The following is a 10,323-nucleotide window of genomic DNA, read 5'->3' as shown; positions in this document are numbered from 1 at the left end:
ATATAATATAATATATGATTATTATGGTTCAATATAATATTACATAATATTAGGTTAATTTTGTAATTTTGTAGGCAAATGAAAATGTTACCATTGATAAAGATAAATCATTGATTTTTATCTTATATCATGCCCCTATAATAAATTTTTCTGCATCCGCTACTGATCAACTCAACCAAATGAAAATTTTTCTGCATCCGCTAATAAACCATTTTAATTTCCAAAACATTGATTAGTGGACACAGGAGTAAATGTGTTCGTATCATATACTAGAAGAGTACCGAGCAATGCAACGAGACACAACTCGTTTTTAATGTTCTATTTTATTATTTGTCTCTGTCGATGTTATAATATGATTTTATGTGTTTTCAAAAAAACAATAATGATTTTATTTTTGAATAAAATATAAATTTAAAGATATTATAAAATTTTGAAAAAAAAATATATCAATGTTAATACCAAATCAACTATTTAAAAGTTCTCATTATTTATGTAATTTATTTTTTTATTATAATTTAATTTAAGTTTAGGGGGTGTTTGGGATTGCTTATTAAAAACAACTTATGTTTTTTTTTTTTTTTTTTTTGTAAAAGTGCTTATTAACTTATGTGGTATCAACCGGAGTTAAATAAAACATGGTTAAAATTATAAATTGGTAATAAGCAGTTTTTCATAAGTCATGAATGATTAACTTATCAAAAACAACTTATTACCGGTTTGGCACCGGTATAAACAAATTTTTTTCTTATCCAAACACCAGAAAACAGCTTATCACCGGTGTCAGACTGAAATAAGTTAAAAAACAGTTTTTATAAGCAATCTCAAACACCCCTTTAATAACGAAATAATTTATTTCTGATTTAATATTTTATAAAGATAATGATTAAGTATTCTGTTAAAACTCAATAATTATCCTAATTATATTTTAGATTTTTTATATTTAAAATTAGATGTTTATCCTGTATTTGATAATGTTTATCTGCAGTTAATTACACGAATATAAATATGGAGCTTTAATAAATTATACTTACGCACAATCTACTTGCAATCTTGAGTTTTAAGTAATATACATTAATAAACAGTACTTTACTCATAAATAGTAGTTTTTTAGAGTTTTTGTCAAATGCTTTATAATATAGTATAGATCATTGTGGAATTTGTATTTTCTTCCTACAAAGACAACTAAATTGTAGCTGAAGACTAGATTTAAATGTGACAGGTTGTAGCAGTAAATAAGTTTAAAGGAACTAACAACGGTATTTTTCAGGGGAAATTTTACAGTGTATCAAAAACTCACCTCAGATATAACGACGATATCTCGTTGCTAAATACCAAAAAAAAAAATATTTTTAAAAGAAAAAGAAATCGTTTATTTTATTTTAAAAAAAAGGGTTTATTGTACATGTTATTCAATAAGTAGGTCAAAATAGAGGGTGAAGAAACCTTGATGGATATCAATCCGTTGGATCCAAAGCTAACCGATCAGAAACAAGTATTTGAGATGTATATTATATTATAAAACATTTGAGAAGAACTCTTAAAAATCATTTTTTATGTATAAAGTACTGTTTATCTATACATATTACTTAAAATTTAATATTACAAGTAAATTATGCGTAAATACAACTTGTTAAAGCATTATTTTTGAATTTGTGTAACTAATTGTAAATAAACATCTCATTTTAAATATAAAAAATTAAAATATAATTAGGATAATGATTGAGTTTTAACAGAATATTTTGTTATCATTCTTATAAAAATTATATTATTAAATAAAAATAAATAACTTTATTATTAAATCTAAAATTAATTATAATAAAAAATTATATTACAGAAATTATATGGAAAACGAAACCTTTTAAATAATTAATTTAATATTAATATCAATATTTTTTTTCTTTTTTAAATTTATATTTCATTCAAATTTAAAAATATTTTTTTTAAAACCACATAAAGCTGTATTATACCCGCAGAGAAAATGAATAAAACGAAACACTAAAATTAAGATATCTCGTTGCATTGTGTGAGTACTCTTCTAGTTAGGGTTAAAAACATATGCCTCCGGTCCCTATATAAACCCACTTCTGCATTTTAGTTTTGCATAGTTTTCATCGTAGCCGACATGGATGAAATCCAACAGTTGCTCACCATTTACATCTCTCGATCACTGTAAGCGATCGTTCTTTCCTCTAGTTTATGTGGTCCCTTCGTGTACGGATATTTTCCGTTTAGATTGCAAATGAGTTATACCGTATCTAATCAAACTCTTGTTTGAATTTTTTTTGGCCGATTTGATTCCTAAACTGATTTGAAATTACTAAACGTTTTTGGCCGATTTTTTTGGCATATATTGAAAATCCTTGTTGTGTTGTCTGTGATCTTAATGGGGAAAAGAGATATTAGATTTGCAAATACGAAAATCCATTAAGCTACAATCGTGTTCATGGCTGTCTATTAGCATGTTAAATCTTGAACAGAGCAAAAAATTTTGGGGCCAAATTTTACTTATGAAACTAGACCCAGGTATATATGGCCTTAAATGTGAACACACCTCAATGAAAACCTATCTAATATTTTTTATTAACCTGGATATCCAATCCGCTATGCGAGCTGACTAATCCCAGGACGACCACCTGCTTTGCAGATAGCCCGGAGTCACCGCATTTAAACCTCCGTGGCCACAAGAGGATTTTTATTTCTCTTTGGATTTGAAACTGAGACCCCTTGGTACTTTTGACCTTTGGAGCCAAACTCAAACCAATCAGACACCACCCTTGTGGTTAACCAATCTAATTTTTGTTGAAATCAAAAGTGGCTCTTTGATATTCTTTTCACTTTGTCGTTTAAAAAAATTTGTTGTTCTAATTTGTAAGATTTTTAATATGATATGGAAGTTTTAATTTCATTTATTACTCTTTTCAGACGATTTATAGTTTTAGCACATGTACAGTGTAACAGTCCACCAAAAAGATTGGGACGACCCTGAACGTGTTGTTCAAGTGGCCCCACAACTTCTATCTTCAACATGAATTGGTTCTTGTGAATCCATGAAAAATAGTTTGTAGGTTGTTTCTAATTGCTCAAACTTATAATTTCTATTGCAGTTCAACACTTGCGACAAGGTACCGAAAAATGGATCTTGTTACGTCGTCGATGTTCATGGCATTTCATAAGGATCTACAACGTATCTTAGAGGTTTTGGAACACCCGACGCCATCCCCTATGCGGTGTTCTGGAATTTGAGGAGAAAAGAAGAGCAAAGGAGTCGGGGGGAGGTGGAAGAAAGAAAAGGAAAAATATCGTCTTTTTGATGTTGTCGATTAAGAAGAAAACGAAAAGACGTTCTTTTTCCATCGATCTTCTGAAACAGGAGGGAAAGGAAAGGAAAAATGTTATCTTTATAAATACACATTTTATGCGGGTGTTTGAGATTACTTATAAAAACAACTTATTGACTTATTTAGGTGTGACACCAGCACTTTTGAGTGTTGTGGATAAACAACTTATACGGTGCCAAACCGGTAATAAAGAGTTTTTAAAGAAGTTAAACCCTTATGACTTATAATAAGTCGATAAGTGCTTTTGTAGTTGTTTCAAATAAACAATCTCAAACACCCCCCATATCCTTAAAACTGGTTTCAGATGTGTTGGTTTTGTTGATGATGACACTTTCCCCCAACAAAAGTTTGCTCCGACGACGGTTTGGTTTGGTTTGGTTTATTTTGTAGCCATGGCTAATGAGTGGCCTTGTAAAGTGAGTTTGTTGATTGAATATTGCTGGATGTAATTGTGTATATGTAGCTGATTGATTAAGAAATACTTTTCTAATTAGTAGTATACAATGAACAAATGCTTTTTTGTCGGATCTAGATGAAATTACCTGATGTGAAAAGGCGGCCCCTCTGCCCCTACCGTACTCAACACTATCACTACAATAAAATTGGGTTTACAGAACACCCCCAATCTTTAAACGTTTTAATAGACCACTTTATAGACTTAATTTATAAGATCAAAATATAAAGCGTCCTATCTAAAGGTGTAGTAATAAGTTTATATGACGCTTTTGGGCGTCTTAACAAGTTTTTTAGAATATTTTTAATACAAAATGTCGCATTAGCAACTTTATATAGGACACTTTGGAGAAAGTGTCTTATAAACTCAAATTTTTATAGGACATTTGTTCTTATAGGACATTTTTTCAAATAGTGTCATATAAAGTTGCTAATGAGAAACTTTATATTAAAAGTGTCCTAAAAAACTTATTACGACGTCAAAAAACGTCATATAAATTTATTACAATATCTTTAGATAGAACACTTTATTTTCTTTGGTCTTATAAACTAAGTCCTATAAAGAGGTCTATTAGGACACTTAGAAATTGGGAGTGTTCTATAAACCCGATTTTGTTGTAGTATATAGATCAATTGGATGAGTAACAAATAAAACAAAATATAAAGGTTCCTACCATGTGTTAAAAGCCTTGGAAGTTTAAAAAAAATTGTCTTAAAATGACAAAATAACATACAAGTTTCACTTAATAAAATTGTTCTCTCCTAACGTTATTTGAAACCAAATCAGTCGGTTCTTTCATAATCGACTTTGTTCATAATCAACTTTCTTCATAAATCGTTAAATTGAAAGGATTAACATATAGAATTGAAGTTTACCAACTATTATTACCTCAAGTTCTTGAAATACCCTAGCTCGATTCAAGGGATGAATTCTCCCTCAACTCTCAACTTTTCTACGTATACGTATTTCTAAGGAGCTCTAGAGCTATAAACAATGGTAATTTNATATCTATGATTAACACCCTCCACAATAAAAATGATTAATCAACCTCTCATAATTACAAAAAAATGAACAAAATGAAAAATTATGATTGGTTGAATGCGGTTTGCACGGTTTGTACAAATTGAGTGGTTTGCATTTGATCGCTCCCCTATATAAACCCGATTTTGTTGTAGTGTATAGATCAATTGGATGAGTAACAAATAAAACAAAATATAAAGGTTCCGACCATGTGTTAAAAGCCTTTGAAGTTAAAAAAAATTGTCTTGAAATGACAAAATAACATACAAATTTTACTTAATAAAATCGTTCTCTTCTAACGTTATTTGAAACAAAATCAGTCGGTTCTTTCATAATCGACTTTGTTCATAATCAACTTTTTTCATAAATCGTTAACTTGAAAGGATTAACATATAGAATTGAAGTTTACCAACTATTATTACCTCAAGTTCTTGAAATACCGTAGCTCGATTCAAGGGATGAATTCTCCCTCAACTCTCAACTTTTCTACGTATACGTGTTTCTAAGGAGCTCTAGAGCTATAAACAATGGTAATTTGTATCACGATAAACGAAATGAACAAAAAATGTAGGTGGGGTTGTTCATTGAACAAGAAAGTGAGAAACAAAGAACAAGAGAAAGCAGGGACAGACCCATAATTTTTTTCAAACGGTGGCACCATTTGACTATAAGAAACAAATATACATAATTTTTTTTTCAAACGGTGGCATCATTTAACTAAGAAAATGACACTAACACAATTTGAACTTGGGTCTAATGTGAAATAAAAGTCTTGCAAACCAACTCTACCAAATAAAACTTGTTCTCATTGTAGTTCCAGAATACATACGGTGGCACACAACATATTAATACGGTTACACATTTCACGAACCTAAAATTTTTCACCCTTCGATGGAGGAATAATACAGTGGCACGTACCACCTTATGCACCACTATAGGTCCGTCACTGAGAGAAGGAATTGGGGCACTAAACTAAACTGCTAAAACACGTTTTTATTCAATGAATAGGTTAAAATGAACGGTGAAGAAACCGTAATGGATATCAATCCGATGGATCAAAAGATATCCAATTAGAAACAAGTATTTGATATTAGGGTTTAAAATATGCATCTGCCCCACTATATAAACCTTATATCGATTTCATCCGAACCGCCATGGATGACATCTAGCAGTCCCTCACCATTTACATCTCTCGATCATTGTAAGTCATCGTTCATTCCTTAGTTAATTTGTGAGGTCGAATCGAGTAGGGATTTTTTTTGGGGTAAAAGATTGGGGATTAAATTATGCGTTTGTTGATTTTCATTCTTTCTTTGAATCGCTTTCCATATTGCAAATTATTCATACTTGATCTAATCAAATTTTCTGTTTGAAATTGTTTTGGTCGATTTTGTAACACCCTCATTTTTTTTTTGAGAATGTCACGTAACCTGAAACAAATTTCTAAATAAATACTCCAAAAGACGGCTAAAATAAAACCGTTTGAACCGTTTATAGCGGAAGTCTTTGAATCGCCCAAAAATTAACTTAAGTTCTAACCCACCGCATACCGGGTTAAGTTACAAAAGATCAACACAACGCTACTAGACAAGAGACTAAAAATAAGATGATAATTAACAACTCTCTAAGCGTGTCCTTTGCCCTTATCCAACCTCGAACTACCTGGCCCTGAGATGCATACTATAGTCAGCTTATAAAGATCAGTGAGTTCATGGTTTGCGTGAGTAAAATCATATCTTGACATATATATATATATATATATATGCATGCTTTATAATAAAAGTCACAGCTTGTAGAAAATATATCTGTAAGACACTGAAAATAAAAGATCTCATATAACGTTTAGTCGGGTATGGGTCATTTAGTCACAAACACGCCCTGGGTTGATATTTCAATCTTAAATGATCACCCACTTGTCCGGGTAGTGTCTTATACTGGTCGTGACTTACTGGTCAAATGCCCACCCTTGAATCATCAAACTTTAATATGGAATAGCATGCTAGAGTTATTCGAAAACTGATTAAACACATAGCATGCAACCATTCACAAAATAACATACATGTAAAATATATCATAACATGTATGTAATTGAAATATCATGCATACGTACACATCAATAATTCATATCATGCAAAAATAATTTGTACGTAGGTATGCATCCCAGTGAAATCTCATGAAGACTCACCTAATAACGTAGATTGCTTAACTAACGTTGCTGACTGGCAACCTACAATTTTTAATAGCAAATAGCATATAAATGATTAATTTCTCCCAAGGGCTAACATAAAAGTCAACTTACGGTCAACTACGTCGGCTGGGGTCAACCTTGGTCAACTATGCTTAAGAACGTTCCTCACATCAACGCTAAGGATGGAACTTCTAAAGACACCGTTTGTGCTAAAACGGCTAAGTCTGGAAGAAGTCCAGAGCCTCTATGGACGACCAGAGCCTCTGGTTGTAATGACCAGAGCCTCTGGACTCTTTAAGTCCTTTAGGACCAGAGCCCCTCTTGTTGTATTGACCAGAGCCCCCTCTGGTTGTATTGATCAGAGTCCCTCTGGTTGTATTGACCAGAGCCCCTCTGGTTGTAAACCATACTTAGAAATAATTCAACATCTAGGACCAGAGCCCCTCTGGTCTCTCTTCCAGAGCTTCTGGTCTTTACGACCAGAGCCTCTGGTTCTAAACCACACTTAGAAAATATTTCAACATTCAGGACCAGAGCCCCTCTGGTCTMTCTTCCAGAGCTTCTGGTCTTCACGACCAGAGCCTCTGGTTCTAAACCACACTTAAAAAATATTTCAACATTCAGGACCAGAGCCCCTCTGGTTGTACTAACCAGACTTAGAATATAATTCGACATTCAGGACTAGAGCCCATCTGGTCTCTCTTCCAGAGCTTCTGGTCTTCACGACCAGAGCCTCTGGTCTTCACGACCAGAGCCTCTGGTTGAACCAAACCATACTTAAAATATATTTTAACACAGGACCAGAGCCCCTCTGGTCTCTCTTCCAGAGCTTCTGGTCTTCATGACCAGAGCATCTGGTTGTACTAACCATACTTAGAATATATTTTAACACAGGACCAGAGTCCATCTGGTCTCTCTTCCAGAGCTTCTGGTCTTCATGACCAGAGCCTCTGGTTTCACTAACCAGACTTAGAATATAATCTGACATTCAAAAACTAAAATCTGAGACATAAGGCTACTAAGGTTTCATAGAGGACCTAAAAACGAAGCTAACCATAAAAGAACATGAATGCTAGTTGAGTATTTTACCTCTAATCGACGAAAAACGAAGATTTCGGATGGGGGCTTTCGACCTCCGATTTCTCTCCAGATTCTCAACGAAAGTTTGGATGAAAACTCTAGAGCAAAGTGTAGCCTATATGTATATTGAGATTTTTATTGTAATAGTTGAATAATCAGACCAATAGGGAGCTTCAAAGGAGAGGTCGATTTCGTATCTCTGAACTTGCAGATTTGATGCATATTTACAAAACAGGTCCTTCTGCATTTGCAGGTCTGATGCATATTTACAAAACAGGTCCTTCTGCATTTGCAGGTCTGATGCATATTTACAAAACAGGTCCTTCTGATTTGGACCCGCTCACATCTGACCCAACAGAGGTCGTTTTCGCACTTCTGAATTTGCAGGTCTGATGCATATTTACAAAACAGGTCCTTTTGATTTGGACCTGCTTACATCTGACCCAACCCCTTAACTATCGCAAATTTACAACTTTCACCCCTGTCTTGACCTTTTCTTTCACTTTTGATCCGATTTTTAAACTTATTTTAATTTCTATTTTTATTTAACATATATATATATAAATAGAAATAAAATAATAATAAAGATAAATTATTTATTCCTCGAAATTTTTGGGTTTTACAGATTTGATTCTTAAACTGTTTTGAAAATACTTTCTTTGGATTCGAACATCGAAAGTTTTTGTTGATTTTTTTGGCATATATCAAAATCCGTGTTGTATTGTCCATAATCTTACCAAAGGGTCTTTGGCCTTCTAGGAGGTCAGGGATTCAAACATCACCATAGATGAGGAGTGCATGTGAGTTTATTCGTTGCATTTGCCGTATATAAATATTATATACTTAAAAAAATCTTAATGGGGAAAAGAAATCTTATTAGATTTGCAAAAATGAAAATTCTGTTGAGCTATAATCGTTTTGTTCAAGTGATCCCAAAATTTCTATCTTTAACATGAGTTGTTCTTGTGAGTCGATGAAAAATATAGTTTCTAGGAGACACTTTGTTGTTTATGTTTGTTCAAACTTTGTATATGGATTATATACCAAATGTGAATCGATCTCCAATGGCCTACGCTTCAAATCCAATGATCTTCTTCCCCAAGAAACGTAAAAGTAGACTAAGAGTTTCAGAGAGAGCTAAGATCGAATTCCCATAAAAATTCCTAAGAAAACCTAAAAGGGGATTTAAATATGTAAGCCAAAAAGCCCACAGAAAAGCCCAAAAATAAATTAGTCGAGACGCCTTTCACGGTCGTGAAGAACCTTTCACGCCCGTGAAAGTGCAACAGGAAATAAAGTTTTGTTTCACGAGCAGTGTTTCACGATCGTGAAGAAATCTTCATGCCAGTGAAACCGTGGCAGAAACTTCCACCCTGCCAAGCAGACTTTCATGCCTGTGAAGCATGGGCAGCAACCATGTCCTTTTGAATTCTCTTCCAATGGCTTCTCCTCCTCATTAACTTGACGTTTCTCTTCTTTCTTCACCATGATTAGAGAAAGAAACAGAAAAAACAATAAAAAGGCACGAAAGAACTAAACTAAGGACTATAAAGCATAAAAGACACAACTAAAATACAGAGTTAGGTGCATAAAATGCACTTAACAATTATATAGACTAATAGTTGTGAAGAGATATACGACTGGGGTAGCAAACTTTTATAGGACCAGTAGGTTGGACCAAACCTTGAGGGTCAGCTAGGGTGTAAACAAATCGAGTTTTTAACGAGCTACTCGAGCTCAAGCTCGTTTATCTCGAACTCAGACTTAATAATTCTCAAGCTCGAGTCGTTCTCGAACACAAAAAAAAACTCTTAATTTCACGAGCTGATCGAGTTTCATAACACCAATATTTGACTCAACTCATTCAAAAACTCGATTCTATTTTTCGTGTCGAGCCAAGCTATTCAAGCATACATTTTTTTCCCGAGCCAAATATGCTTATATGTTCATAAATATATAAAAATTAAAAAAAAAAGTTATTGTGTTTGAACCAATAAACAAGTTAATCGATTTTTGTCCATAAACGAGCAGAGCATCAAGCTCAAGCTCGATAAATCAAAAAATATTCGAGCTTAACTTATATATTTTTTTTCGAGTCGAGCTTGGCTGACCTACTACTTGATTCAGCTCGTTTACACCCCTGGAATCAACTCAACTCGCATCGTTAGTCAGTTTGAGTCTTCTTAGGAGTACTAGGATTAATTATATAGTTATTATCTTCAAAGTCCAATGAGATTAGTTGA

The sequence above is a fragment of the Cynara cardunculus genome (assembly GCF_001531365.2).
Source record: "Cynara cardunculus var. scolymus isolate 2C chromosome LG 1, CcrdV1, whole genome shotgun sequence".
NCBI lineage: Eukaryota > Viridiplantae > Streptophyta > Magnoliopsida > Asterales > Asteraceae > Cynara > Cynara cardunculus.
Note: the sequence above shows the minus strand (reverse complement) of the source record.